This window comes from Schistocerca americana, unplaced genomic scaffold (genome assembly GCF_021461395.2).
Source record: "Schistocerca americana isolate TAMUIC-IGC-003095 unplaced genomic scaffold, iqSchAmer2.1 HiC_scaffold_241, whole genome shotgun sequence".
Lineage (NCBI taxonomy): Eukaryota > Metazoa > Arthropoda > Insecta > Orthoptera > Acrididae > Schistocerca > Schistocerca americana.
Window position 1 is genome coordinate 105,869 of NW_025725952.1, and position 25,198 is coordinate 131,066.

General features: G+C 53.7%; 49 non-coding genes across 49 annotated transcripts; 39 read left to right on the top strand and 10 right to left on the bottom strand.

Annotated features, from left to right (window-relative positions):
* Positions 1 to 229: 229 nt before the first annotated feature.
* Trnag-ucc lies at positions 230 to 301 on the bottom strand. The gene has a single exon. It is a non-coding gene; the product is annotated as a tRNA-Gly (tRNA).
* A 341-nt stretch (positions 302 to 642) lies between these two features.
* Trnag-gcc lies at positions 643 to 713 on the top strand. The gene has a single exon. It is a non-coding gene; the product is annotated as a tRNA-Gly (tRNA).
* Positions 714 to 1,006: 293 nt separating this feature from the next.
* On the top strand, positions 1,007 to 1,079 carry Trnam-cau. Its single transcript has one exon. It is a non-coding gene; the product is annotated as a tRNA-Met (tRNA).
* Positions 1,080 to 1,360: 281 nt separating this feature from the next.
* On the top strand, positions 1,361 to 1,432 carry Trnae-uuc. Its single transcript has one exon. It is a non-coding gene; the product is annotated as a tRNA-Glu (tRNA).
* Positions 1,433 to 1,630: 198 nt separating this feature from the next.
* On the top strand, positions 1,631 to 1,704 carry Trnai-aau. Its single transcript has one exon. It is a non-coding gene; the product is annotated as a tRNA-Ile (tRNA).
* A 580-nt stretch (positions 1,705 to 2,284) lies between these two features.
* On the bottom strand, positions 2,285 to 2,356 carry Trnag-ucc. The gene has a single exon. It is a non-coding gene; the product is annotated as a tRNA-Gly (tRNA).
* Positions 2,357 to 2,697: 341 nt separating this feature from the next.
* Trnag-gcc lies at positions 2,698 to 2,768 on the top strand. Its single transcript has one exon. It is a non-coding gene; the product is annotated as a tRNA-Gly (tRNA).
* A 293-nt stretch (positions 2,769 to 3,061) lies between these two features.
* On the top strand, positions 3,062 to 3,134 carry Trnam-cau. Its single transcript has one exon. It is a non-coding gene; the product is annotated as a tRNA-Met (tRNA).
* Positions 3,135 to 3,415: 281 nt separating this feature from the next.
* Trnae-uuc lies at positions 3,416 to 3,487 on the top strand. The gene has a single exon. It is a non-coding gene; the product is annotated as a tRNA-Glu (tRNA).
* Positions 3,488 to 3,685: 198 nt separating this feature from the next.
* Positions 3,686 to 3,759, top strand: Trnai-aau. The gene has a single exon. It is a non-coding gene; the product is annotated as a tRNA-Ile (tRNA).
* Positions 3,760 to 4,335: 576 nt separating this feature from the next.
* Positions 4,336 to 4,407, bottom strand: Trnag-ucc. The gene has a single exon. It is a non-coding gene; the product is annotated as a tRNA-Gly (tRNA).
* A 341-nt stretch (positions 4,408 to 4,748) lies between these two features.
* On the top strand, positions 4,749 to 4,819 carry Trnag-gcc. Its single transcript has one exon. It is a non-coding gene; the product is annotated as a tRNA-Gly (tRNA).
* Positions 4,820 to 5,112: 293 nt separating this feature from the next.
* Trnam-cau lies at positions 5,113 to 5,185 on the top strand. The gene has a single exon. It is a non-coding gene; the product is annotated as a tRNA-Met (tRNA).
* Positions 5,186 to 5,466: 281 nt separating this feature from the next.
* On the top strand, positions 5,467 to 5,538 carry Trnae-uuc. Its single transcript has one exon. It is a non-coding gene; the product is annotated as a tRNA-Glu (tRNA).
* A 198-nt stretch (positions 5,539 to 5,736) lies between these two features.
* On the top strand, positions 5,737 to 5,810 carry Trnai-aau. Its single transcript has one exon. It is a non-coding gene; the product is annotated as a tRNA-Ile (tRNA).
* A 586-nt stretch (positions 5,811 to 6,396) lies between these two features.
* On the bottom strand, positions 6,397 to 6,468 carry Trnag-ucc. The gene has a single exon. It is a non-coding gene; the product is annotated as a tRNA-Gly (tRNA).
* Positions 6,469 to 6,809: 341 nt separating this feature from the next.
* Trnag-gcc lies at positions 6,810 to 6,880 on the top strand. Its single transcript has one exon. It is a non-coding gene; the product is annotated as a tRNA-Gly (tRNA).
* A 293-nt stretch (positions 6,881 to 7,173) lies between these two features.
* Trnam-cau lies at positions 7,174 to 7,246 on the top strand. The gene has a single exon. It is a non-coding gene; the product is annotated as a tRNA-Met (tRNA).
* A 281-nt stretch (positions 7,247 to 7,527) lies between these two features.
* Positions 7,528 to 7,599, top strand: Trnae-uuc. Its single transcript has one exon. It is a non-coding gene; the product is annotated as a tRNA-Glu (tRNA).
* Positions 7,600 to 7,797: 198 nt separating this feature from the next.
* Trnai-aau lies at positions 7,798 to 7,871 on the top strand. The gene has a single exon. It is a non-coding gene; the product is annotated as a tRNA-Ile (tRNA).
* Positions 7,872 to 8,447: 576 nt separating this feature from the next.
* On the bottom strand, positions 8,448 to 8,519 carry Trnag-ucc. Its single transcript has one exon. It is a non-coding gene; the product is annotated as a tRNA-Gly (tRNA).
* A 341-nt stretch (positions 8,520 to 8,860) lies between these two features.
* Trnag-gcc lies at positions 8,861 to 8,931 on the top strand. Its single transcript has one exon. It is a non-coding gene; the product is annotated as a tRNA-Gly (tRNA).
* Positions 8,932 to 9,224: 293 nt separating this feature from the next.
* On the top strand, positions 9,225 to 9,297 carry Trnam-cau. The gene has a single exon. It is a non-coding gene; the product is annotated as a tRNA-Met (tRNA).
* Positions 9,298 to 9,578: 281 nt separating this feature from the next.
* On the top strand, positions 9,579 to 9,650 carry Trnae-uuc. Its single transcript has one exon. It is a non-coding gene; the product is annotated as a tRNA-Glu (tRNA).
* A 198-nt stretch (positions 9,651 to 9,848) lies between these two features.
* On the top strand, positions 9,849 to 9,922 carry Trnai-aau. Its single transcript has one exon. It is a non-coding gene; the product is annotated as a tRNA-Ile (tRNA).
* A 576-nt stretch (positions 9,923 to 10,498) lies between these two features.
* Positions 10,499 to 10,570, bottom strand: Trnag-ucc. The gene has a single exon. It is a non-coding gene; the product is annotated as a tRNA-Gly (tRNA).
* A 341-nt stretch (positions 10,571 to 10,911) lies between these two features.
* Trnag-gcc lies at positions 10,912 to 10,982 on the top strand. Its single transcript has one exon. It is a non-coding gene; the product is annotated as a tRNA-Gly (tRNA).
* Positions 10,983 to 11,275: 293 nt separating this feature from the next.
* Trnam-cau lies at positions 11,276 to 11,348 on the top strand. Its single transcript has one exon. It is a non-coding gene; the product is annotated as a tRNA-Met (tRNA).
* A 281-nt stretch (positions 11,349 to 11,629) lies between these two features.
* On the top strand, positions 11,630 to 11,701 carry Trnae-uuc. Its single transcript has one exon. It is a non-coding gene; the product is annotated as a tRNA-Glu (tRNA).
* Positions 11,702 to 11,899: 198 nt separating this feature from the next.
* Positions 11,900 to 11,973, top strand: Trnai-aau. The gene has a single exon. It is a non-coding gene; the product is annotated as a tRNA-Ile (tRNA).
* Positions 11,974 to 12,559: 586 nt separating this feature from the next.
* Trnag-ucc lies at positions 12,560 to 12,631 on the bottom strand. The gene has a single exon. It is a non-coding gene; the product is annotated as a tRNA-Gly (tRNA).
* Positions 12,632 to 12,972: 341 nt separating this feature from the next.
* Trnag-gcc lies at positions 12,973 to 13,043 on the top strand. The gene has a single exon. It is a non-coding gene; the product is annotated as a tRNA-Gly (tRNA).
* A 293-nt stretch (positions 13,044 to 13,336) lies between these two features.
* Trnam-cau lies at positions 13,337 to 13,409 on the top strand. Its single transcript has one exon. It is a non-coding gene; the product is annotated as a tRNA-Met (tRNA).
* A 281-nt stretch (positions 13,410 to 13,690) lies between these two features.
* Positions 13,691 to 13,762, top strand: Trnae-uuc. Its single transcript has one exon. It is a non-coding gene; the product is annotated as a tRNA-Glu (tRNA).
* Positions 13,763 to 13,960: 198 nt separating this feature from the next.
* Positions 13,961 to 14,034, top strand: Trnai-aau. Its single transcript has one exon. It is a non-coding gene; the product is annotated as a tRNA-Ile (tRNA).
* Positions 14,035 to 14,610: 576 nt separating this feature from the next.
* Trnag-ucc lies at positions 14,611 to 14,682 on the bottom strand. The gene has a single exon. It is a non-coding gene; the product is annotated as a tRNA-Gly (tRNA).
* A 341-nt stretch (positions 14,683 to 15,023) lies between these two features.
* Positions 15,024 to 15,094, top strand: Trnag-gcc. Its single transcript has one exon. It is a non-coding gene; the product is annotated as a tRNA-Gly (tRNA).
* A 293-nt stretch (positions 15,095 to 15,387) lies between these two features.
* Positions 15,388 to 15,460, top strand: Trnam-cau. The gene has a single exon. It is a non-coding gene; the product is annotated as a tRNA-Met (tRNA).
* Positions 15,461 to 15,741: 281 nt separating this feature from the next.
* Trnae-uuc lies at positions 15,742 to 15,813 on the top strand. Its single transcript has one exon. It is a non-coding gene; the product is annotated as a tRNA-Glu (tRNA).
* Positions 15,814 to 16,011: 198 nt separating this feature from the next.
* On the top strand, positions 16,012 to 16,085 carry Trnai-aau. Its single transcript has one exon. It is a non-coding gene; the product is annotated as a tRNA-Ile (tRNA).
* A 586-nt stretch (positions 16,086 to 16,671) lies between these two features.
* Positions 16,672 to 16,743, bottom strand: Trnag-ucc. Its single transcript has one exon. It is a non-coding gene; the product is annotated as a tRNA-Gly (tRNA).
* Positions 16,744 to 17,084: 341 nt separating this feature from the next.
* On the top strand, positions 17,085 to 17,155 carry Trnag-gcc. The gene has a single exon. It is a non-coding gene; the product is annotated as a tRNA-Gly (tRNA).
* A 293-nt stretch (positions 17,156 to 17,448) lies between these two features.
* Positions 17,449 to 17,521, top strand: Trnam-cau. The gene has a single exon. It is a non-coding gene; the product is annotated as a tRNA-Met (tRNA).
* Positions 17,522 to 17,802: 281 nt separating this feature from the next.
* On the top strand, positions 17,803 to 17,874 carry Trnae-uuc. Its single transcript has one exon. It is a non-coding gene; the product is annotated as a tRNA-Glu (tRNA).
* A 198-nt stretch (positions 17,875 to 18,072) lies between these two features.
* On the top strand, positions 18,073 to 18,146 carry Trnai-aau. The gene has a single exon. It is a non-coding gene; the product is annotated as a tRNA-Ile (tRNA).
* A 576-nt stretch (positions 18,147 to 18,722) lies between these two features.
* Positions 18,723 to 18,794, bottom strand: Trnag-ucc. Its single transcript has one exon. It is a non-coding gene; the product is annotated as a tRNA-Gly (tRNA).
* Positions 18,795 to 19,135: 341 nt separating this feature from the next.
* On the top strand, positions 19,136 to 19,206 carry Trnag-gcc. The gene has a single exon. It is a non-coding gene; the product is annotated as a tRNA-Gly (tRNA).
* A 293-nt stretch (positions 19,207 to 19,499) lies between these two features.
* Trnam-cau lies at positions 19,500 to 19,572 on the top strand. The gene has a single exon. It is a non-coding gene; the product is annotated as a tRNA-Met (tRNA).
* A 281-nt stretch (positions 19,573 to 19,853) lies between these two features.
* Positions 19,854 to 19,925, top strand: Trnae-uuc. The gene has a single exon. It is a non-coding gene; the product is annotated as a tRNA-Glu (tRNA).
* The last annotated feature ends 5,273 nt before the right edge of the window (positions 19,926 to 25,198 follow it).

Below are 25,198 nucleotides of genomic sequence, written 5' to 3' on the forward strand. Positions count from 1 at the left end.
TGCTGTGTGTCCATCGCCTCGCCTCGCCTCTCCTTACCTCTCTCAGTCGTTTCTCGTGCTTGTCGTTTTGATATAGGCCGATTTGAGAGCGTCAGCTCTCGCGTCAGCTGAGCAAAGTCGAGACAAGTCGAGACACACTAAGGGCTGGTATGCAGCGAGTAAGAGGGCGAAAAAACAATAGTTTAAGAGCGCGTGGCAAAAGTACTCATACGCGAAATTAAAAGCCTGCTGCGGTGGCCGGGAATCGAACCCGGATCAACTGCTTGGAAGGCAACTATGCTGACCATTACACCACCACCGCACAAGCGAGCGCCCCGCCACCGCGCTGAGTCGGCTTCCCGCCTGTCGGCAGCGGCCGAAGGTGATCGTACCCGGCAGGCGCATTTCGAGGCAGGCTAGGGGAGCACATCCAGACGCATTCGGACAGCGTATCCGCGCACATTTCGCATCCTTTGGCAAGAGTCGGCGCCGGCGGCGCAAGAGTACGCAGAGGACCGCGTTCTGGCGGCATCTTTAAGCAGTGCAGTGCAGGATTCAGCGTCTGCAGCATCTTCTCCACAGAATGCTACGGCGCTTGACGGCAGTCCCACTTTCCCTTGAGACATCTGCTCGGGAAGCAGCGTGAAGGTACCGCTGGCCCGAGCATCGGTGGTTCAGTGGTAGAATGCTCGCCTGCCACGCGGGCGGCCCGGGTTCGATTCCCGGCCGATGCATCATTTTGTTTTTTCTCCGGTAGGGGTGCTGCGTGTCTTTCGCACTCGAACTGCGTGAGCCATGAGAATGAACCGCGGGATTCCGTGTGGAAAGAACCAATCATGCAGCGCGGACGACTGCTCGTTTGGACTCCTGCGTGCTATTGTACATACTGGCGTCGGCCTAGCATCGCAAGTTGCCTGCCGCGCCGTGAATGCACGTGTAGCAACAGAAAAAATGAGCCAGGGAGTGCAGACTCTCTACCACTTGTATTCGGTACTTACCAAGATTCCAGAAGGTCTAACGATCGCCTGCCTCGGTAGCGCAGTAGGCAGCGCGTAAGTCTCATAATCTTAAGGTCGTGAGTTCGATCCTCACCCGGGGCATCTAATTTTCTGTGACTGAAGGTGGTGCTGTTGCTAGGGCGCCAACTTATTTCTTGTTTGTTATCCGCAACGTTTCAACGCTTCAGCGGGAAAATGTTTACTTCCTGTTATTGCTACATACAGCTTCCCTATTCCTCTTCTCCCAGCAGAGCATGAAGCCAAAAGCATTGCTCTGCGACGTTTGAGGTGCGCGCCTTGCCAGTCAGTATGTGCAAAGATGCTCGCAAAGAGAGCGACAATGCGACAAGCGACCGTACGAACGGTCGAATGAAACGGCCGCATCCGGTGTGGTCTAGTGGCTAGGATACCTGGCTTTCACCCAGGAGGCCCGGGTTCGATTCCCGGTACCGGAACGGAATTTTTTCCACACGAATCGTGACAAGTTTGAGCTGTCCGAGCGGCCGTTTCCCGTCCTGCTCGCAATATAGCTACTGTTTCGTGACCGTCAGCAGAATATAGACTAGGGAAGCAGACACACGACGACCATAGGAATGGTGTATGGCTTCATGCCACCTGATTCCAGCGTAGGGCTGAGCAACTGCATCTGCCGAGGCCCGTTAGCTCAGTTGGTTAGAGCGTCGTGCTAATAACGCGAAGGTCGTGGGTTCGATCCCCCCACGGGCCACTTCTCTTTTACTACTGCGAAAAGGCAGCGCCGATTTCAGCTGGCGAGTGTGATGACCAAATGATCATCACCCTGCGTGGAAGTTGACAGAGGATCCGAACCCGACTCGTCGGGAAGCACTACAGCATTCACTCGGCAATGGCCATAATATCTTGAATACACTGGTTAGAGAGAGAAAATGTCCGATTGCCGATGCGTAACAACTTTGGCCCTTGTCAGTACTTGGGCGGGTGAGCGCATGGGAACACAGGGCAGTATTGGCAGTTTTACTTCCTATTTTTGTTTCTCCTTTGTTTTCGGAGCTACAGCCCGATTCGGCCAGGGAGACGCCACCGTGAAATGAAGGGGGCGTGCTGTGTGTCCATCGCCTCGCCTCGCCTCTCCTTACCTCTCTCAGTCGTTTCTCGTGCTTGTCGTTTTGATATAGGCCGATTTGAGAGCGTCAGCTCTCGCGTCAGCTGAGCAAAGTCGAGACAAGTCGAGACACACTAAGGGCTGGTATGCAGCGAGTAAGAGGGCGAAAAAACAATAGTTTAAGAGCGCGTGGCAAAAGTACTCATACGCGAAATTAAAAGCCTGCTGCGGTGGCCGGGAATCGAACCCGGATCAACTGCTTGGAAGGCAACTATGCTGACCATTACACCACCACCGCACAAGCGAGCGCCCCGCCACCGCGCTGAGTCGGCTTCCCGCCTGTCGGCAGCGGCCGAAGGTGATCGTACCCGGCAGGCGCATTTCGAGGCAGGCTAGGGGAGCACATCCAGACGCATTCGGACAGCGTATCCGCGCACATTTCGCATCCTTTGGCAAGAGTCGGCGCCGGCGGCGCAAGAGTACGCAGAGGACCGCGTTCTGGCGGCATCTTTAAGCAGTGCAGTGCAGGATTCAGCGTCTGCAGCATCTTCTCCACAGAATGCTACGGCGCTTGACGGCAGTCCCACTTTCCCTTGAGACATCTGCTCGGGAAGCAGCGTGAAGGTACCGCTGGCCCGAGCATCGGTGGTTCAGTGGTAGAATGCTCGCCTGCCACGCGGGCGGCCCGGGTTCGATTCCCGGCCGATGCATCATTTTGTTTTTTCTCCGGTAGGGGTGCTGCGTGTCTTTCGCACTCGAACTGCGTGAGCCATGAGAATGAACCGCGGGATTCCGTGTGGAAAGAACCAATCATGCAGCGCGGACGACTGCTCGTTTGGACTCCTGCGTGCTATTGTACATACTGGCGTCGGCCTAGCATCGCAAGTTGCCTGCCGCGCCGTGAATGCACGTGTAGCAACAGAAAAAATGAGCCAGGGAGTGCAGACTCTCTACCACTTGTATTCGGTACTTACCAAGATTCCAGAAGGTCTAACGATCGCCTGCCTCGGTAGCGCAGTAGGCAGCGCGTAAGTCTCATAATCTTAAGGTCGTGAGTTCGATCCTCACCCGGGGCATCTAATTTTCTGTGACTGAAGGTGGTGCTGTTGCTAGGGCGCCAACTTATTTCTTGTTTGTTATCCGCAACGTTTCAACGCTTCAGCGGGAAAATGTTTACTTCCTGTTATTGCTACATACAGCTTCCCTATTCCTCTTCTCCCAGCAGAGCATGAAGCCAAAAGCATTGCTCTGCGACGTTTGAGGTGCGCGCCTTGCCAGTCAGTATGTGCAAAGATGCTCGCAAAGAGAGCGACAATGCGACAAGCGACCGTACGAACGGTCGAATGAAACGGCCGCATCCGGTGTGGTCTAGTGGCTAGGATACCTGGCTTTCACCCAGGAGGCCCGGGTTCGATTCCCGGTACCGGAACGGAATTTTTTCCACACGAATCGTGACAAGTTTGAGCTGTCCGAGCGGCCGTTTCCCGTCCTGCTCGCAATATAGCTACTGTTTCGTGACCGTCAGCAGAATATAGACTAGGGAAGCAGACACACGACGACCATAGGAATGGTGTATGGCTTCATGCCACCTGATTCCAGCGTAGGGCTGAGCAACTGCATCTGCCGAGGCCCGTTAGCTCAGTTGGTTAGAGCGTCGTGCTAATAACGCGAAGGTCGTGGGTTCGATCCCCCCACGGGCCACTTCTCTTTTACTACTGCGAAAAGGCAGCGCCGATTTCAGCTGGCGAGTGTGATGACCAAATGATCATCACCCTGCGTGGAAGTTGACAGAGGATCCGAACCCGACTCGTCGGGAAGCACTACAGCATTCACTCGGCAATGGCCATAATATCTTGAATACACTGGTTAGAGAAAATGTCCGATTGCCGATGCGTAACAACTTTGGCCCTTGTCAGTACTTGGGCGGGTGAGCGCATGGGAACACAGGGCAGTATTGGCAGTTTTACTTCCTATTTTTGTTTCTCCTTTGTTTTCGGAGCTACAGCCCGATTCGGCCAGGGAGACGCCACCGTGAAATGAAGGGGGCGTGCTGTGTGTCCATCGCCTCGCCTCGCCTCTCCTTACCTCTCTCAGTCGTTTCTCGTGCTTGTCGTTTTGATATAGGCCGATTTGAGAGCGTCAGCTCTCGCGTCAGCTGAGCAAAGTCGAGACAAGTCGAGACACACTAAGGGCTGGTATGCAGCGAGTAAGAGGGCGAAAAAACAATAGTTTAAGAGCGCGTGGCAAAAGTACTCATACGCGAAATTAAAAGCCTGCTGCGGTGGCCGGGAATCGAACCCGGATCAACTGCTTGGAAGGCAACTATGCTGACCATTACACCACCACCGCACAAGCGAGCGCCCCGCCACCGCGCTGAGTCGGCTTCCCGCCTGTCGGCAGCGGCCGAAGGTGATCGTACCCGGCAGGCGCATTTCGAGGCAGGCTAGGGGAGCACATCCAGACGCATTCGGACAGCGTATCCGCGCACATTTCGCATCCTTTGGCAAGAGTCGGCGCCGGCGGCGCAAGAGTACGCAGAGGACCGCGTTCTGGCGGCATCTTTAAGCAGTGCAGTGCAGGATTCAGCGTCTGCAGCATCTTCTCCACAGAATGCTACGGCGCTTGACGGCAGTCCCACTTTCCCTTGAGACATCTGCTCGGGAAGCAGCGTGAAGGTACCGCTGGCCCGAGCATCGGTGGTTCAGTGGTAGAATGCTCGCCTGCCACGCGGGCGGCCCGGGTTCGATTCCCGGCCGATGCATCATTTTGTTTTTTCTCCGGTAGGGGTGCTGCGTGTCTTTCGCACTCGAACTGCGTGAGCCATGAGAATGAACCGCGGGATTCCGTGTGGAAAGAACCAATCATGCAGCGCGGACGACTGCTCGTTTGGACTCCTGCGTGCTATTGTACATACTGGCGTCGGCCTAGCATCGCAAGTTGCCTGCCGCGCCGTGAATGCACGTGTAGCAACAGAAAAAATGAGCCAGGGAGTGCAGACTCTCTACCACTTGTATTCGGTACTTACCAAGATTCCAGAAGGTCTAACGATCGCCTGCCTCGGTAGCGCAGTAGGCAGCGCGTAAGTCTCATAATCTTAAGGTCGTGAGTTCGATCCTCACCCGGGGCATCTAATTTTCTGTGACTGAAGGTGGTGCTGTTGCTAGGGCGCCAACTTATTTCTTGTTTGTTATCCGCAACGTTTCAACGCTTCAGCGGGAAAATGTTTACTTCCTGTTATTGCTACATACAGCTTCCCTATTCCTCTTCTCCCAGCAGAGCATGAAGCCAAAAGCATTGCTCTGCGACGTTTGAGGTGCGCGCCTTGCCAGTCAGTATGTGCAAAGATGCTCGCAAAGAGAGCGACAATGCGACAAGCGACCGTACGAACGGTCGAATGAAACGGCCGCATCCGGTGTGGTCTAGTGGCTAGGATACCTGGCTTTCACCCAGGAGGCCCGGGTTCGATTCCCGGTACCGGAACGGAATTTTTTCCACACGAATCGTGACAAGTTTGAGCTGTCCGAGCGGCCGTTTCCCGTCCTGCTCGCAATATAGCTACTGTTTCGTGACCGTCAGCAGAATATAGACTAGGGAAGCAGACACACGACGACCATAGGAATGGTGTATGGCTTCATGCCACCTGATTCCAGCGTAGGGCTGAGCAACTGCATCTGCCGAGGCCCGTTAGCTCAGTTGGTTAGAGCGTCGTGCTAATAACGCGAAGGTCGTGGGTTCGATCCCCCCACGGGCCACTTCTCTTTTACTACTGCGAAAAGGCAGCGCCGATTTCAGCTGGCGAGTGTGATGACCAAATGATCATCACCCTGCGTGGAAGTTGACAGAGGATCCGAACCCGACTCGTCGGGAAGCACTACAGCATTCACTCGGCAATGGCCATAATATCTTGAATACACTGGTTAGAGAAAATGAAAGAAAATGTCCGATTGCCGATGCGTAACAACTTTGGCCCTTGTCAGTACTTGGGCGGGTGAGCGCATGGGAACACAGGGCAGTATTGGCAGTTTTACTTCCTATTTTTGTTTCTCCTTTGTTTTCGGAGCTACAGCCCGATTCGGCCAGGGAGACGCCACCGTGAAATGAAGGGGGCGTGCTGTGTGTCCATCGCCTCGCCTCGCCTCTCCTTACCTCTCTCAGTCGTTTCTCGTGCTTGTCGTTTTGATATAGGCCGATTTGAGAGCGTCAGCTCTCGCGTCAGCTGAGCAAAGTCGAGACAAGTCGAGACACACTAAGGGCTGGTATGCAGCGAGTAAGAGGGCGAAAAAACAATAGTTTAAGAGCGCGTGGCAAAAGTACTCATACGCGAAATTAAAAGCCTGCTGCGGTGGCCGGGAATCGAACCCGGATCAACTGCTTGGAAGGCAACTATGCTGACCATTACACCACCACCGCACAAGCGAGCGCCCCGCCACCGCGCTGAGTCGGCTTCCCGCCTGTCGGCAGCGGCCGAAGGTGATCGTACCCGGCAGGCGCATTTCGAGGCAGGCTAGGGGAGCACATCCAGACGCATTCGGACAGCGTATCCGCGCACATTTCGCATCCTTTGGCAAGAGTCGGCGCCGGCGGCGCAAGAGTACGCAGAGGACCGCGTTCTGGCGGCATCTTTAAGCAGTGCAGTGCAGGATTCAGCGTCTGCAGCATCTTCTCCACAGAATGCTACGGCGCTTGACGGCAGTCCCACTTTCCCTTGAGACATCTGCTCGGGAAGCAGCGTGAAGGTACCGCTGGCCCGAGCATCGGTGGTTCAGTGGTAGAATGCTCGCCTGCCACACGGGCGGCCCGGGTTCGATTCCCGGCCGATGCATCATTTTGTTTTTTCTCCGGTAGGGGTGCTGCGTGTCTTTCGCACTCGAACTGCGTGAGCCATGAGAATGAACCGCGGGATTCCGTGTGGAAAGAACCAATCATGCAGCGCGGACGACTGCTCGTTTGGACTCCTGCGTGCTATTGTACATACTGGCGTCGGCCTAGCATCGCAAGTTGCCTGCCGCGCCGTGAATGCACGTGTAGCAACAGAAAAAATGAGCCAGGGAGTGCAGACTCTCTACCACTTGTATTCGGTACTTACCAAGATTCCAGAAGGTCTAACGATCGCCTGCCTCGGTAGCGCAGTAGGCAGCGCGTAAGTCTCATAATCTTAAGGTCGTGAGTTCGATCCTCACCCGGGGCATCTAATTTTCTGTGACTGAAGGTGGTGCTGTTGCTAGGGCGCCAACTTATTTCTTGTTTGTTATCCGCAACGTTTCAACGCTTCAGCGGGAAAATGTTTACTTCCTGTTATTGCTACATACAGCTTCCCTATTCCTCTTCTCCCAGCAGAGCATGAAGCCAAAAGCATTGCTCTGCGACGTTTGAGGTGCGCGCCTTGCCAGTCAGTATGTGCAAAGATGCTCGCAAAGAGAGCGACAATGCGACAAGCGACCGTACGAACGGTCGAATGAAACGGCCGCATCCGGTGTGGTCTAGTGGCTAGGATACCTGGCTTTCACCCAGGAGGCCCGGGTTCGATTCCCGGTACCGGAACGGAATTTTTTCCACACGAATCGTGACAAGTTTGAGCTGTCCGAGCGGCCGTTTCCCGTCCTGCTCGCAATATAGCTACTGTTTCGTGACCGTCAGCAGAATATAGACTAGGGAAGCAGACACACGACGACCATAGGAATGGTGTATGGCTTCATGCCACCTGATTCCAGCGTAGGGCTGAGCAACTGCATCTGCCGAGGCCCGTTAGCTCAGTTGGTTAGAGCGTCGTGCTAATAACGCGAAGGTCGTGGGTTCGATCCCCCCACGGGCCACTTCTCTTTTACTACTGCGAAAAGGCAGCGCCGATTTCAGCTGGCGAGTGTGATGACCAAATGATCATCACCCTGCGTGGAAGTTGACAGAGGATCCGAACCCGACTCGTCGGGAAGCACTACAGCATTCACTCGGCAATGGCCATAATATCTTGAATACACTGGTTAGAGAAAATGTCCGATTGCCGATGCGTAACAACTTTGGCCCTTGTCAGTACTTGGGCGGGTGAGCGCATGGGAACACAGGGCAGTATTGGCAGTTTTACTTCCTATTTTTGTTTCTCCTTTGTTTTCGGAGCTACAGCCCGATTCGGCCAGGGAGACGCCACCGTGAAATGAAGGGGGCGTGCTGTGTGTCCATCGCCTCGCCTCGCCTCTCCTTACCTCTCTCAGTCGTTTCTCGTGCTTGTCGTTTTGATATAGGCCGATTTGAGAGCGTCAGCTCTCGCGTCAGCTGAGCAAAGTCGAGACAAGTCGAGACACACTAAGGGCTGGTATGCAGCGAGTAAGAGGGCGAAAAAACAATAGTTTAAGAGCGCGTGGCAAAAGTACTCATACGCGAAATTAAAAGCCTGCTGCGGTGGCCGGGAATCGAACCCGGATCAACTGCTTGGAAGGCAACTATGCTGACCATTACACCACCACCGCACAAGCGAGCGCCCCGCCACCGCGCTGAGTCGGCTTCCCGCCTGTCGGCAGCGGCCGAAGGTGATCGTACCCGGCAGGCGCATTTCGAGGCAGGCTAGGGGAGCACATCCAGACGCATTCGGACAGCGTATCCGCGCACATTTCGCATCCTTTGGCAAGAGTCGGCGCCGGCGGCGCAAGAGTACGCAGAGGACCGCGTTCTGGCGGCATCTTTAAGCAGTGCAGTGCAGGATTCAGCGTCTGCAGCATCTTCTCCACAGAATGCTACGGCGCTTGACGGCAGTCCCACTTTCCCTTGAGACATCTGCTCGGGAAGCAGCGTGAAGGTACCGCTGGCCCGAGCATCGGTGGTTCAGTGGTAGAATGCTCGCCTGCCACACGGGCGGCCCGGGTTCGATTCCCGGCCGATGCATCATTTTGTTTTTTCTCCGGTAGGGGTGCTGCGTGTCTTTCGCACTCGAACTGCGTGAGCCATGAGAATGAACCGCGGGATTCCGTGTGGAAAGAACCAATCATGCAGCGCGGACGACTGCTCGTTTGGACTCCTGCGTGCTATTGTACATACTGGCGTCGGCCTAGCATCGCAAGTTGCCTGCCGCGCCGTGAATGCACGTGTAGCAACAGAAAAAATGAGCCAGGGAGTGCAGACTCTCTACCACTTGTATTCGGTACTTACCAAGATTCCAGAAGGTCTAACGATCGCCTGCCTCGGTAGCGCAGTAGGCAGCGCGTAAGTCTCATAATCTTAAGGTCGTGAGTTCGATCCTCACCCGGGGCATCTAATTTTCTGTGACTGAAGGTGGTGCTGTTGCTAGGGCGCCAACTTATTTCTTGTTTGTTATCCGCAACGTTTCAACGCTTCAGCGGGAAAATGTTTACTTCCTGTTATTGCTACATACAGCTTCCCTATTCCTCTTCTCCCAGCAGAGCATGAAGCCAAAAGCATTGCTCTGCGACGTTTGAGGTGCGCGCCTTGCCAGTCAGTATGTGCAAAGATGCTCGCAAAGAGAGCGACAATGCGACAAGCGACCGTACGAACGGTCGAATGAAACGGCCGCATCCGGTGTGGTCTAGTGGCTAGGATACCTGGCTTTCACCCAGGAGGCCCGGGTTCGATTCCCGGTACCGGAACGGAATTTTTTCCACACGAATCGTGACAAGTTTGAGCTGTCCGAGCGGCCGTTTCCCGTCCTGCTCGCAATATAGCTACTGTTTCGTGACCGTCAGCAGAATATAGACTAGGGAAGCAGACACACGACGACCATAGGAATGGTGTATGGCTTCATGCCACCTGATTCCAGCGTAGGGCTGAGCAACTGCATCTGCCGAGGCCCGTTAGCTCAGTTGGTTAGAGCGTCGTGCTAATAACGCGAAGGTCGTGGGTTCGATCCCCCCACGGGCCACTTCTCTTTTACTACTGCGAAAAGGCAGCGCCGATTTCAGCTGGCGAGTGTGATGACCAAATGATCATCACCCTGCGTGGAAGTTGACAGAGGATCCGAACCCGACTCGTCGGGAAGCACTACAGCATTCACTCGGCAATGGCCATAATATCTTGAATACACTGGTTAGAGAAAATGTCCGATTGCCGATGCGTAACAACTTTGGCCCTTGTCAGTACTTGGGCGGGTGAGCGCATGGGAACACAGGGCAGTATTGGCAGTTTTACTTCCTATTTTTGTTTCTCCTTTGTTTTCGGAGCTACAGCCCGATTCGGCCAGGGAGACGCCACCGTGAAATGAAGGGGGCGTGCTGTGTGTCCATCGCCTCGCCTCGCCTCTCCTTACCTCTCTCAGTCGTTTCTCGTGCTTGTCGTTTTGATATAGGCCGATTTGAGAGCGTCAGCTCTCGCGTCAGCTGAGCAAAGTCGAGACAAGTCGAGACACACTAAGGGCTGGTATGCAGCGAGTAAGAGGGCGAAAAAACAATAGTTTAAGAGCGCGTGGCAAAAGTACTCATACGCGAAATTAAAAGCCTGCTGCGGTGGCCGGGAATCGAACCCGGATCAACTGCTTGGAAGGCAACTATGCTGACCATTACACCACCACCGCACAAGCGAGCGCCCCGCCACCGCGCTGAGTCGGCTTCCCGCCTGTCGGCAGCGGCCGAAGGTGATCGTACCCGGCAGGCGCATTTCGAGGCAGGCTAGGGGAGCACATCCAGACGCATTCGGACAGCGTATCCGCGCACATTTCGCATCCTTTGGCAAGAGTCGGCGCCGGCGGCGCAAGAGTACGCAGAGGACCGCGTTCTGGCGGCATCTTTAAGCAGTGCAGTGCAGGATTCAGCGTCTGCAGCATCTTCTCCACAGAATGCTACGGCGCTTGACGGCAGTCCCACTTTCCCTTGAGACATCTGCTCGGGAAGCAGCGTGAAGGTACCGCTGGCCCGAGCATCGGTGGTTCAGTGGTAGAATGCTCGCCTGCCACGCGGGCGGCCCGGGTTCGATTCCCGGCCGATGCATCATTTTGTTTTTTCTCCGGTAGGGGTGCTGCGTGTCTTTCGCACTCGAACTGCGTGAGCCATGAGAATGAACCGCGGGATTCCGTGTGGAAAGAACCAATCATGCAGCGCGGACGACTGCTCGTTTGGACTCCTGCGTGCTATTGTACATACTGGCGTCGGCCTAGCATCGCAAGTTGCCTGCCGCGCCGTGAATGCACGTGTAGCAACAGAAAAAATGAGCCAGGGAGTGCAGACTCTCTACCACTTGTATTCGGTACTTACCAAGATTCCAGAAGGTCTAACGATCGCCTGCCTCGGTAGCGCAGTAGGCAGCGCGTAAGTCTCATAATCTTAAGGTCGTGAGTTCGATCCTCACCCGGGGCATCTAATTTTCTGTGACTGAAGGTGGTGCTGTTGCTAGGGCGCCAACTTATTTCTTGTTTGTTATCCGCAACGTTTCAACGCTTCAGCGGGAAAATGTTTACTTCCTGTTATTGCTACATACAGCTTCCCTATTCCTCTTCTCCCAGCAGAGCATGAAGCCAAAAGCATTGCTCTGCGACGTTTGAGGTGCGCGCCTTGCCAGTCAGTATGTGCAAAGATGCTCGCAAAGAGAGCGACAATGCGACAAGCGACCGTACGAACGGTCGAATGAAACGGCCGCATCCGGTGTGGTCTAGTGGCTAGGATACCTGGCTTTCACCCAGGAGGCCCGGGTTCGATTCCCGGTACCGGAACGGAATTTTTTCCACACGAATCGTGACAAGTTTGAGCTGTCCGAGCGGCCGTTTCCCGTCCTGCTCGCAATATAGCTACTGTTTCGTGACCGTCAGCAGAATATAGACTAGGGAAGCAGACACACGACGACCATAGGAATGGTGTATGGCTTCATGCCACCTGATTCCAGCGTAGGGCTGAGCAACTGCATCTGCCGAGGCCCGTTAGCTCAGTTGGTTAGAGCGTCGTGCTAATAACGCGAAGGTCGTGGGTTCGATCCCCCCACGGGCCACTTCTCTTTTACTACTGCGAAAAGGCAGCGCCGATTTCAGCTGGCGAGTGTGATGACCAAATGATCATCACCCTGCGTGGAAGTTGACAGAGGATCCGAACCCGACTCGTCGGGAAGCACTACAGCATTCACTCGGCAATGGCCATAATATCTTGAATACACTGGTTAGAGAAAATGAAAGAAAATGTCCGATTGCCGATGCGTAACAACTTTGGCCCTTGTCAGTACTTGGGCGGGTGAGCGCATGGGAACACAGGGCAGTATTGGCAGTTTTACTTCCTATTTTTGTTTCTCCTTTGTTTTCGGAGCTACAGCCCGATTCGGCCAGGGAGACGCCACCGTGAAATGAAGGGGGCGTGCTGTGTGTCCATCGCCTCGCCTCGCCTCTCCTTACCTCTCTCAGTCGTTTCTCGTGCTTGTCGTTTTGATATAGGCCGATTTGAGAGCGTCAGCTCTCGCGTCAGCTGAGCAAAGTCGAGACAAGTCGAGACACACTAAGGGCTGGTATGCAGCGAGTAAGAGGGCGAAAAAACAATAGTTTAAGAGCGCGTGGCAAAAGTACTCATACGCGAAATTAAAAGCCTGCTGCGGTGGCCGGGAATCGAACCCGGATCAACTGCTTGGAAGGCAACTATGCTGACCATTACACCACCACCGCACAAGCGAGCGCCCCGCCACCGCGCTGAGTCGGCTTCCCGCCTGTCGGCAGCGGCCGAAGGTGATCGTACCCGGCAGGCGCATTTCGAGGCAGGCTAGGGGAGCACATCCAGACGCATTCGGACAGCGTATCCGCGCACATTTCGCATCCTTTGGCAAGAGTCGGCGCCGGCGGCGCAAGAGTACGCAGAGGACCGCGTTCTGGCGGCATCTTTAAGCAGTGCAGTGCAGGATTCAGCGTCTGCAGCATCTTCTCCACAGAATGCTACGGCGCTTGACGGCAGTCCCACTTTCCCTTGAGACATCTGCTCGGGAAGCAGCGTGAAGGTACCGCTGGCCCGAGCATCGGTGGTTCAGTGGTAGAATGCTCGCCTGCCACGCGGGCGGCCCGGGTTCGATTCCCGGCCGATGCATCATTTTGTTTTTTCTCCGGTAGGGGTGCTGCGTGTCTTTCGCACTCGAACTGCGTGAGCCATGAGAATGAACCGCGGGATTCCGTGTGGAAAGAACCAATCATGCAGCGCGGACGACTGCTCGTTTGGACTCCTGCGTGCTATTGTACATACTGGCGTCGGCCTAGCATCGCAAGTTGCCTGCCGCGCCGTGAATGCACGTGTAGCAACAGAAAAAATGAGCCAGGGAGTGCAGACTCTCTACCACTTGTATTCGGTACTTACCAAGATTCCAGAAGGTCTAACGATCGCCTGCCTCGGTAGCGCAGTAGGCAGCGCGTAAGTCTCATAATCTTAAGGTCGTGAGTTCGATCCTCACCCGGGGCATCTAATTTTCTGTGACTGAAGGTGGTGCTGTTGCTAGGGCGCCAACTTATTTCTTGTTTGTTATCCGCAACGTTTCAACGCTTCAGCGGGAAAATGTTTACTTCCTGTTATTGCTACATACAGCTTCCCTATTCCTCTTCTCCCAGCAGAGCATGAAGCCAAAAGCATTGCTCTGCGACGTTTGAGGTGCGCGCCTTGCCAGTCAGTATGTGCAAAGATGCTCGCAAAGAGAGCGACAATGCGACAAGCGACCGTACGAACGGTCGAATGAAACGGCCGCATCCGGTGTGGTCTAGTGGCTAGGATACCTGGCTTTCACCCAGGAGGCCCGGGTTCGATTCCCGGTACCGGAACGGAATTTTTTCCACACGAATCGTGACAAGTTTGAGCTGTCCGAGCGGCCGTTTCCCGTCCTGCTCGCAATATAGCTACTGTTTCGTGACCGTCAGCAGAATATAGACTAGGGAAGCAGACACACGACGACCATAGGAATGGTGTATGGCTTCATGCCACCTGATTCCAGCGTAGGGCTGAGCAACTGCATCTGCCGAGGCCCGTTAGCTCAGTTGGTTAGAGCGTCGTGCTAATAACGCGAAGGTCGTGGGTTCGATCCCCCCACGGGCCACTTCTCTTTTACTACTGCGAAAAGGCAGCGCCGATTTCAGCTGGCGAGTGTGATGACCAAATGATCATCACCCTGCGTGGAAGTTGACAGAGGATCCGAACCCGACTCGTCGGGAAGCACTACAGCATTCACTCGGCAATGGCCATAATATCTTGAATACACTGGTTAGAGAAAATGTCCGATTGCCGATGCGTAACAACTTTGGCCCTTGTCAGTACTTGGGCGGGTGAGCGCATGGGAACACAGGGCAGTATTGGCAGTTTTACTTCCTATTTTTGTTTCTCCTTTGTTTTCGGAGCTACAGCCCGATTCGGCCAGGGAGACGCCACCGTGAAATGAAGGGGGCGTGCTGTGTGTCCATCGCCTCGCCTCGCCTCTCCTTACCTCTCTCAGTCGTTTCTCGTGCTTGTCGTTTTGATATAGGCCGATTTGAGAGCGTCAGCTCTCGCGTCAGCTGAGCAAAGTCGAGACAAGTCGAGACACACTAAGGGCTGGTATGCAGCGAGTAAGAGGGCGAAAAAACAATAGTTTAAGAGCGCGTGGCAAAAGTACTCATACGCGAAATTAAAAGCCTGCTGCGGTGGCCGGGAATCGAACCCGGATCAACTGCTTGGAAGGCAACTATGCTGACCATTACACCACCACCGCACAAGCGAGCGCCCCGCCACCGCGCTGAGTCGGCTTCCCGCCTGTCGGCAGCGGCCGAAGGTGATCGTACCCGGCAGGCGCATTTCGAGGCAGGCTAGGGGAGCACATCCAGACGCATTCGGACAGCGTATCCGCGCACATTTCGCATCCTTTGGCAAGAGTCGGCGCCGGCGGCGCAAGAGTACGCAGAGGACCGCGTTCTGGCGGCATCTTTAAGCAGTGCAGTGCAGGATTCAGCGTCTGCAGCATCTTCTCCACAGAATGCTACGGCGCTTGACGGCAGTCCCACTTTCCCTTGAGACATCTGCTCGGGAAGCAGCGTGAAGGTACCGCTGGCCCGAGCATCGGTGGTTCAGTGGTAGAATGCTCGCCTGCCACGCGGGCGGCCCGGGTTCGATTCCCGGCCGATGCATCATTTTGTTTTTTCTCCGGTAGGGGTGCTGCGTGTCTTTCGCACTCGAACTGCGTGAGCCATGAGAATGAACCGCGGGATTCCGTGTGGAAAGAACCAATCATGCAGCGCGGACGACTGCTCGTTTGGACTCCTGCGTGCTATTGTACATACTGGCGTCGGCCTAGCATCGCAAGTTGCCTGCCGCGCCGTGAATGCACGTGTAGCAACAGAAAAAATGAGCCAGGGAGTGCAGACTCTCTACCACTTGTATTCGGTACTTACCAAGATTCCAGAAGGTCTAACGATCGCCTGCCTCGGTAGCGCAGTAGGCAGCGCGTAAGTCTCATAATCTTAAGGTCGTGAGTTCGATCCTCACCCGGGGCATCTAATTTTCTGTGACTGAAGGTGGTGCTGTTGCTAGGGCGCCAACTTATTTCTTGTTTGTTATCCGCAACGTTTCAACGCTTCAGCGGGAAAATGTTTACTTCCTGTTATTGCTACATACAGCTTCCCTATTCCTCTTCTCCCAGCAGAGCATGAAGCCAAAAGCATTGCTCTGCGACGTTTGAGGTGCGCGCCTTGCCAGTCAGTATGTGCAAAGATGCTCGCAAAGAGAGCGACAATGCGACAAGCGACCGTACGAACGGTCGAATGAAACGGCCGCATCCGGTGTGGTCTAGTGGCTAGGATACCTGGCTTTCACCCAGGAGGCCCGGGTTCGATTCCCGGTACCGGAACGGAATTTTTTCCACACGAATCGTGACAAGTTTGAGCTGTCCGAGCGGCCGTTTCCCGTCCTGCTCGCAATATAGCTACTGTTTCGTGACCGTCAGCAGAATATAGACTAGGGAAGCAGACACACGACGACCATAGGAATGGTGTATGGCTTCATGCCACCTGATTCCAGCGTAGGGCTGAGCAACTGCATCTGCCGAGGCCCGTTAGCTCAGTTGGTTAGAGCGTCGTGCTAATAACGCGAAGGTCGTGGGTTCGATCCCCCCACGGGCCACTTCTCTTTTACTACTGCGAAAAGGCAGCGCCGATTTCAGCTGGCGAGTGTGATGACCAAATGATCATCACCCTGCGTGGAAGTTGACAGAGGATCCGAACCCGACTCGTCGGGAAGCACTACAGCATTCACTCGGCAATGGCCATAATATCTTGAATACACTGGTTAGAGAAAATGAAAGAAAATGTCCGATTGCCGATGCGTAACAACTTTGGCCCTTGTCAGTACTTGGGCGGGTGAGCGCATGGGAACACAGGGCAGTATTGGCAGTTTTACTTCCTATTTTTGTTTCTCCTTTGTTTTCGGAGCTACAGCCCGATTCGGCCAGGGAGACGCCACCGTGAAATGAAGGGGGCGTGCTGTGTGTCCATCGCCTCGCCTCGCCTCTCCTTACCTCTCTCAGTCGTTTCTCGTGCTTGTCGTTTTGATATAGGCCGATTTGAGAGCGTCAGCTCTCGCGTCAGCTGAGCAAAGTCGAGACAAGTCGAGACACACTAAGGGCTGGTATGCAGCGAGTAAGAGGGCGAAAAAACAATAGTTTAAGAGCGCGTGGCAAAAGTACTCATACGCGAAATTAAAAGCCTGCTGCGGTGGCCGGGAATCGAACCCGGATCAACTGCTTGGAAGGCAACTATGCTGACCATTACACCACCACCGCACAAGCGAGCGCCCCGCCACCGCGCTGAGTCGGCTTCCCGCCTGTCGGCAGCGGCCGAAGGTGATCGTACCCGGCAGGCGCATTTCGAGGCAGGCTAGGGGAGCACATCCAGACGCATTCGGACAGCGTATCCGCGCACATTTCGCATCCTTTGGCAAGAGTCGGCGCCGGCGGCGCAAGAGTACGCAGAGGACCGCGTTCTGGCGGCATCTTTAAGCAGTGCAGTGCAGGATTCAGCGTCTGCAGCATCTTCTCCACAGAATGCTACGGCGCTTGACGGCAGTCCCACTTTCCCTTGAGACATCTGCTCGGGAAGCAGCGTGAAGGTACCGCTGGCCCGAGCATCGGTGGTTCAGTGGTAGAATGCTCGCCTGCCACGCGGGCGGCCCGGGTTCGATTCCCGGCCGATGCATCATTTTGTTTTTTCTCCGGTAGGGGTGCTGCGTGTCTTTCGCACTCGAACTGCGTGAGCCATGAGAATGAACCGCGGGATTCCGTGTGGAAAGAACCAATCATGCAGCGCGGACGACTGCTCGTTTGGACTCCTGCGTGCTATTGTACATACTGGCGTCGGCCTAGCATCGCAAGTTGCCTGCCGCGCCGTGAATGCACGTGTAGCAACAGAAAAAATGAGCCAGGGAGTGCAGACTCTCTACCACTTGTATTCGGTACTTACCAAGATTCCAGAAGGTCTAACGATCGCCTGCCTCGGTAGCGCAGTAGGCAGCGCGTAAGTCTCATAATCTTAAGGTCGTGAGTTCGATCCTCACCCGGGGCATCTAATTTTCTGTGACTGAAGGTGGTGCTGTTGCTAGGGCGCCAACTTATTTCTTGTTTGTTATCCGCAACGTTTCAACGCTTCAGCGGGAAAATGTTTACTTCCTGTTATTGCTACATACAGCTTCCCTATTCCTCTTCTCCCAGCAGAGCATGAAGCCAAAAGCATTGCTCTGCGACGTTTGAGGTGCGCGCCTTGCCAGTCAGTATGTGCAAAGATGCTCGCAAAGAGAGCGACAATGCGACAAGCGACCGTACGAACGGTCGAATGAAACGGCCGCATCCGGTGTGGTCTAGTGGCTAGGATACCTGGCTTTCACCCAGGAGGCCCGGGTTCGATTCCCGGTACCGGAACGGAATTTTTTCCACACGAATCGTGACAAGTTTGAGCTGTCCGAGCGGCCGTTTCCCGTCCTGCTCGCAATATAGCTACTGTTTCGTGACCGTCAGCAGAATATAGACTAGGGAAGCAGACACACGACGACCATAGGAATGGTGTATGGCTTCATGCCACCTGATTCCAGCGTAGGGCTGAGCAACTGCATCTGCCGAGGCCCGTTAGCTCAGTTGGTTAGAGCGTCGTGCTAATAACGCGAAGGTCGTGGGTTCGATCCCCCCACGGGCCACTTCTCTTTTACTACTGCGAAAAGGCAGCGCCGATTTCAGCTGGCGAGTGTGATGACCAAATGATCATCACCCTGCGTGGAAGTTGACAGAGGATCCGAACCCGACTCGTCGGGAAGCACTACAGCATTCACTCGGCAATGGCCATAATATCTTGAATACACTGGTTAGAGAAAATGTCCGATTGCCGATGCGTAACAACTTTGGCCCTTGTCAGTACTTGGGCGGGTGAGCGCATGGGAACACAGGGCAGTATTGGCAGTTTTACTTCCTATTTTTGTTTCTCCTTTGTTTTCGGAGCTACAGCCCGATTCGGCCAGGGAGACGCCACCGTGAAATGAAGGGGGCGTGCTGTGTGTCCATCGCCTCGCCTCGCCTCTCCTTACCTCTCTCAGTCGTTTCTCGTGCTTGTCGTTTTGATATAGGCCGATTTGAGAGCGTCAGCTCTCGCGTCAGCTGAGCAAAGTCGAGACAAGTCGAGACACACTAAGGGCTGGTATGCAGCGAGTAAGAGGGCGAAAAAACAATAGTTTAAGAGCGCGTGGCAAAAGTACTCATACGCGAAATTAAAAGCCTGCTGCGGTGGCCGGGAATCGAACCCGGATCAACTGCTTGGAAGGCAACTATGCTGACCATTACACCACCACCGCACAAGCGAGCGCCCCGCCACCGCGCTGAGTCGGCTTCCCGCCTGTCGGCAGCGGCCGAAGGTGATCGTACCCGGCAGGCGCATTTCGAGGCAGGCTAGGGGAGCACATCCAGACGCATTCGGACAGCGTATCCGCGCACATTTCGCATCCTTTGGCAAGAGTCGGCGCCGGCGGCGCAAGAGTACGCAGAGGACCGCGTTCTGGCGGCATCTTTAAGCAGTGCAGTGCAGGATTCAGCGTCTGCAGCATCTTCTCCACAGAATGCTACGGCGCTTGACGGCAGTCCCACTTTCCCTTGAGACATCTGCTCGGGAAGCAGCGTGAAGGTACCGCTGGCCCGAGCATCGGTGGTTCAGTGGTAGAATGCTCGCCTGCCACGCGGGCGGCCCGGGTTCGATTCCCGGCCGATGCATCATTTTGTTTTTTCTCCGGTAGGGGTGCTGCGTGTCTTTCGCACTCGAACTGCGTGAGCCATGAGAATGAACCGCGGGATTCCGTGTGGAAAGAACCAATCATGCAGCGCGGACGACTGCTCGTTTGGACTCCTGCGTGCTATTGTACATACTGGCGTCGGCCTAGCATCGCAAGTTGCCTGCCGCGCCGTGAATGCACGTGTAGCAACAGAAAAAATGAGCCAGGGAGTGCAGACTCTCTACCACTTGTATTCGGTACTTACCAAGATTCCAGAAGGTCTAACGATCGCCTGCCTCGGTAGCGCAGTAGGCAGCGCGTAAGTCTCATAATCTTAAGGTCGTGAGTTCGATCCTCACCCGGGGCATCTAATTTTCTGTGACTGAAGGTGGTGCTGTTGCTAGGGCGCCAACTTATTTCTTGTTTGTTATCCGCAACGTTTCAACGCTTCAGCGGGAAAATGTTTACTTCCTGTTATTGCTACATACAGCTTCCCTATTCCTCTTCTCCCAGCAGAGCATGAAGCCAAAAGCATTGCTCTGCGACGTTTGAGGTGCGCGCCTTGCCAGTCAGTATGTGCAAAGATGCTCGCAAAGAGAGCGACAATGCGACAAGCGACCGTACGAACGGTCGAATGAAACGGCCGCATCCGGTGTGGTCTAGTGGCTAGGATACCTGGCTTTCACCCAGGAGGCCCGGGTTCGATTCCCGGTACCGGAACGGAATTTTTTCCACACGAATCGTGACAAGTTTGAGCTGTCCGAGCGGCCGTTTCCCGTCCTGCTCGCAATATAGCTACTGTTTCGTGACCGTCAGCAGAATATAGACTAGGGAAGCAGACACACGACGACCATAGGAATGGTGTATGGCTTCATGCCACCTGATTCCAGCGTAGGGCTGAGCAACTGCATCTGCCGAGGCCCGTTAGCTCGTCGGCCCTCGGCGGCCGTGGTGAGCGGACGTGTGGTGCTTGCGTCGCCGCTGCTGCTGGCTGTTGTGGTGAGTGCCGCCCTTGCTGTAAACAGTAACGTGTTATTGTGTGGAATATGTGTAGGATTCCAACATGAGTCAATTAACACGACGGGATACTTTGAAGTTTGTGTTTGATTCACACTATGCACGACCAAAATCGTTTGAATTAGAATCGTGGATTGAGGAAGCTTTGAAACGATCCTTTGATGACATTCTTGGAGTCCATTTATCGATAGTTAGCAGCACCGCCTATATAAAGTTTAAATCTGCCGAAATCTGTGACCAAATCATTGACTCTTGTAGTGGTCGTTTGAAGTTTAAGCATTGTGATGGGAATGTTGGAGAGGTTCTCGTGTCTCATGCAGGGTTTGGTGTCCGCACCGTTCGAATATTCGAACTGCCGTTTGAAGTCCCAGCGGAACACATCAACGCTGCTTTGGACAGCTATGGTAAAGTCATTAGCAATGTTGCTGAAAAGTGGTTGTCTTTCAAAGTCCCTGTTTTGAATGGTGTTCGTCAGGTCAAGATAGAGTTGAAGAGACACATCCCGTCATATCTCACTATTTGTGGATACAGGGCGATCGTTATGTACGACGGTCAACCTAGGACTTGTGCAGGTTGTGGTGCCACTGATCACGTTCGCGCTCAGTGTATGCAGCGACGAGTGACGCAATTACCACCTGGCGAAAGGACGGAAACTACCAGGATGTCGACACTGCCTCTCACATATGTAGCGGCAGTCCGCTCGACCACGGCCGCGGCGGTGCAACCTGACGTGGTCACAGATCCCAGGGCTTCGGACACTGTTCTAGATACGCCCATGGATACTTCCAGTCTGGACGGCATCGCTGTTCCTACTACAGACGTACCGGTGGCCAGTAGCATCCCGGCGGTTCCGTCTTTAGACGGCCACCAAGAGGTTGCTAACTCCCAGGAAGATCACACTGGTCGCCACGTTAACAGCAATATGGATCCCATTTCAGTTCAGAATGCACTTCCTCCTGCACAGGACTCCACTTCTTCCTCGTCGGCTGCAGCACTTCAAAGAGTCGAAACTTCTCCCAAGAAACACAAGAAAAGGAGGATCGCCCACAAGGATGCCGCCCACACCGCACCACCTTTGCGTGAGAAAGGGGCGCAAATTGCCCGTTCCTTGCCTGACGGCTCTCTTGACCGCCCCACTGAACAGCCGCTGCATGAGACCCCGCAGGTCTCGGACGTCTCCGTGCCCCACCCCGATGGTGACGGCCAGGTCGCTGCGACCGAGGAACAGAACCCTCGTGAGGACCTCAGGGATACCCCCGAACATCAATCTCAAAATGATCAGGACTCATTTGGCGAGGTGGCCGCTGTTCATGTGGTCAATTGGGCAGATGACACTGACGATGTAATAATGGACCAGAGCCTGTCTGTGGTAGGGCCATCTCCAGGAAATTTACCCGCATTACCGGTCGGCGACTTAAGTACGACACGACCTGTCTCAAAACACCCGACGGGGGACGATGATTACCTATCTGATACCTACTAAAGGTTATAATTTTCTGTGCTTCTGCATATCTACTTTGCTTTTTTCTCTTTCTGCCAACATTTAGCAGTTCATGCCGTCCTACCAGGATTATAAGTTAGCTACAATTAACGTTAATAGAATTACTTCTGTACAGAAGCTCTCTAGCTTTCGTGATTATTTATACAGCTGCGATGCTGATATTGTGCTGTTGCAGGAGGTCGATGATAAATTTCAGCCTGACATTCCTGGCTACCAATTACTCAAAAACACCACCCCAGACAGTTCTTCAGGTACCGCTCTATTAACCAAAGTGGGCGTGGCCGTCTCCGACGTTGAACGACTCGAAAATGGCAGGGGTATAGCGTGCCTTATCAACGGCATTAGATTTGTTAATGTATATGCCCCTTCCGGGAATCAGAATAGAACGAGACGAGCTCAGTTCTTTGCCACTGACTTATTATATCTTTTGCGCCGCAGCCGGGAGGACGTGGTTATCGGAGGCGATTTTAATTGTGTTTTGAAGCCCAAGGACCAATGGCCGAACTTTAATGGATGTGCCGCTCTCGGCGAAACAGTACGTCAATTAGAGCTGGAGGATACGTGGGAAATAACACACGGGGAACAACGGTGCTTCACGTACCATACTGCACAAATGGCCAGCCGCCTCGACAGGATCTACGTGGGGAAAAACCTGCGTGAGCGGGTATCTTCCTCGGAAACATGGCCCCTGTATTTTTCCGACCATTTAGCTTACCATTGTATCATTCGTATGGCGCGCCAGCAAACTTTCCGTGGTCGGACAGGATGGAAACTTAACGTCAGTATTCTCAGGGAACAGGAGTTACGAGACCGTCTACAAGAAGCCTGGGAAATTTGTTTACGTCGACGACCAACATTCCCATCGGTAACGCAGTGGTGGTGCCGTTGTGCAAAACCTAGGCTTATTCGTTGTTTGAAGGCGTACAGTTCTGACAGGGGCCGGATGCAGAAAGAGACGTTTGAATTTTATTTTCGCTGTCTCCGTGACTTGTATTCTGAAGCACATGTCACGCAGCAACAATTTCTTCAGATTAAACGGATCAAATCAAAGTTGACGCTCCTCAAACGCAGGCAAATGGAAGGCGTTAAAATCCGTTCGCGAGATAGCGCCGGCACTTCTGACGAACAACCATCCGCCTTCCACCTAGGGACAGAGAAACGCCGCGCACGACAAAAATTGATTACCCGCTTACGAACTGAAGACGGTACCTTTGTGACGACCCAGGCTGAAATTAAGGAGTCTCTAACGGACTACTACGAGCGACTATACAGAGCACAACCAGCCGATGATGCGGCAATCGCGGCGATGCATGCATATCTTCCGACAACGCTCGATGAGGACGACAGGCAGTTGTTGATCAGTGATGTCACCGCGGTGGAGATTCGGGAGGCACTGAGCAGGGCTCAGGCCAACAAATCGCCCGGCATTGATGGTCTGCCGATTGAATTTTATAAGCAGTTCTGGGACCTCCTCGAACATTGTTTTGTTTGCATCTGCAATGAACTGCGCGCCGGCCAACAGTTACCAGATGGTTTCAATGACAGCCTGATCGTTTTGGTCCCAAAAGAATACCCCCATCAGGATATTGCCAAATTCCGCCCTATCTCCCTGTTGAACTCTGACTACAAGATTGTGGCCCGCGTCATAGCAGGTAGACTTAAACATGTCCTTGCAAAAATTATACATCACAGCCAGGCAGCAGCGGTCCCGGGCCGCACGATCTTTAAATGTCTTGCCGATTACAGGGAGCTCGTTTCGTTTACTGCAATCACACGCCCGGAAGCAGCAATCTTGGCTTTAGATCAATGTCAGGCCTTTGATCGGATCCTGCATCGCTACCTCTTCCACACCATGAACCACTTAGGATTTGGTGACGGCTTTACTGCAATGGTCAGCAACATGTACACCTCGGCCACTTCTCAGATCATCGTCAATGGTCAATTCACCCGGCGGATTCCGATTCAGCGGTCAATCAGACAGGGCTGTCCCATGTCCATGTGTCTCTTCGTGATCGCAATTGAGCCACTTGTAAGGATGCTGAATTGTAACCTTCAAGGTTTAAACCTGTATTCCAGCACCCTCAAATGCATTGCGTACGCCGACGATGTGGGTGTCATTGTGCGTTCGGAACAAGACCTCACGGCCGTTAGGAATAGTATCACCGATTACGAGCGAGCCTCCGGTTCTCAGCTAAACTATGGAAAGACTTGCCTCCTGCCTATAGGCAGTGGATTTCGCACAGACGCCCCTTTGCCGTACAGAAGATGTGCGACTCTCAAACTTCTTGGTATCAAGATGAGCAGTTGCCCCCTACGAACAACGGTAGACAATTGGAAACATCTTTTGGCTATGTCTCGGGGCTGCTTACAGCATCATAAAGGCAGAGAACAGGACTTACTGCAGAGAGTTCATTTCGTTAATACCATGATTCTCTCAAAAATTTGGTATGTCGGGCAAATACTTCCTGTGGTCGACAGTGTCGCGAGGAAAATTATGTCGGCAGTAGGTTGGTACATCTGGAGGGGTGACATCTTCAAGGTGGGCATCAATGTCATCACTCTCCCACCAGACAAAGGCGGCCTCGGCCTGACGGATGTTCAAACCAAATGTAAGGCACTCTTGATCCGGCGTACACTGCAGCTCTGCCACGAATATCCTGACAGCGCGCTGAGTATGGCCATACGCACATTTCAGCCTCAGACTATGCACATCCCCATCAACCTTCGGGAAACGCATTTCAAAGCAAACCACATTAGGATGTTTCTTTTAGAAAGTAGTTATCTCCAAATGAAATCGAGAGTCCCGCTACGTGACCTTACCACTGCCAACCTCTACCGGCTACTGAACGACACAGGCAGGGTCAACCGCATGGAACTGAAGTATCCCTCTAAAGACTGGCCTCTAATCTGGAAGACTATACATAACAAAGTGCTAGATACCGGTATTCGATCGCTGTGGTATAAAGTTGTTAATGAAACTCTACCCACAGCCGAAAAACTTTATAAAATACATTTGTCAGCTACTGACAAATGTAGGGAGTGCGGCCTTGTCGACACTTTGCAACACAGATGTGTTTGTGGTGCGAACAGTCTTATTTGGGAATGGTGTAGAATGACCATGGCTTTGATCTGCCGCACGGCACGACGGCACATCTCTCTTACGTCCGTGCTCCAACCCGACGACGCGTACTACCAAACAACCAAGGCAAACACCTGGACGTGGTTGGCTGGACACACCCTATGTTACTTACTTGGCGCCCAGGAGCGGCGTTCATACCTGGACTACAGATTATACCTCGCCACACAGGCACAACTGCTAATGCAGGATGTCAAACATAGGCAAAAGTTTGCAAATTATATCTTAGCGCTCCAAATCACGACCCTGTAAACGAATTCAGTAAGGTTTCTTCCACGGCCACGTATACATCCACCTTATCAAATATAAATAAAAATCTCAATAAATAAATTACAAATA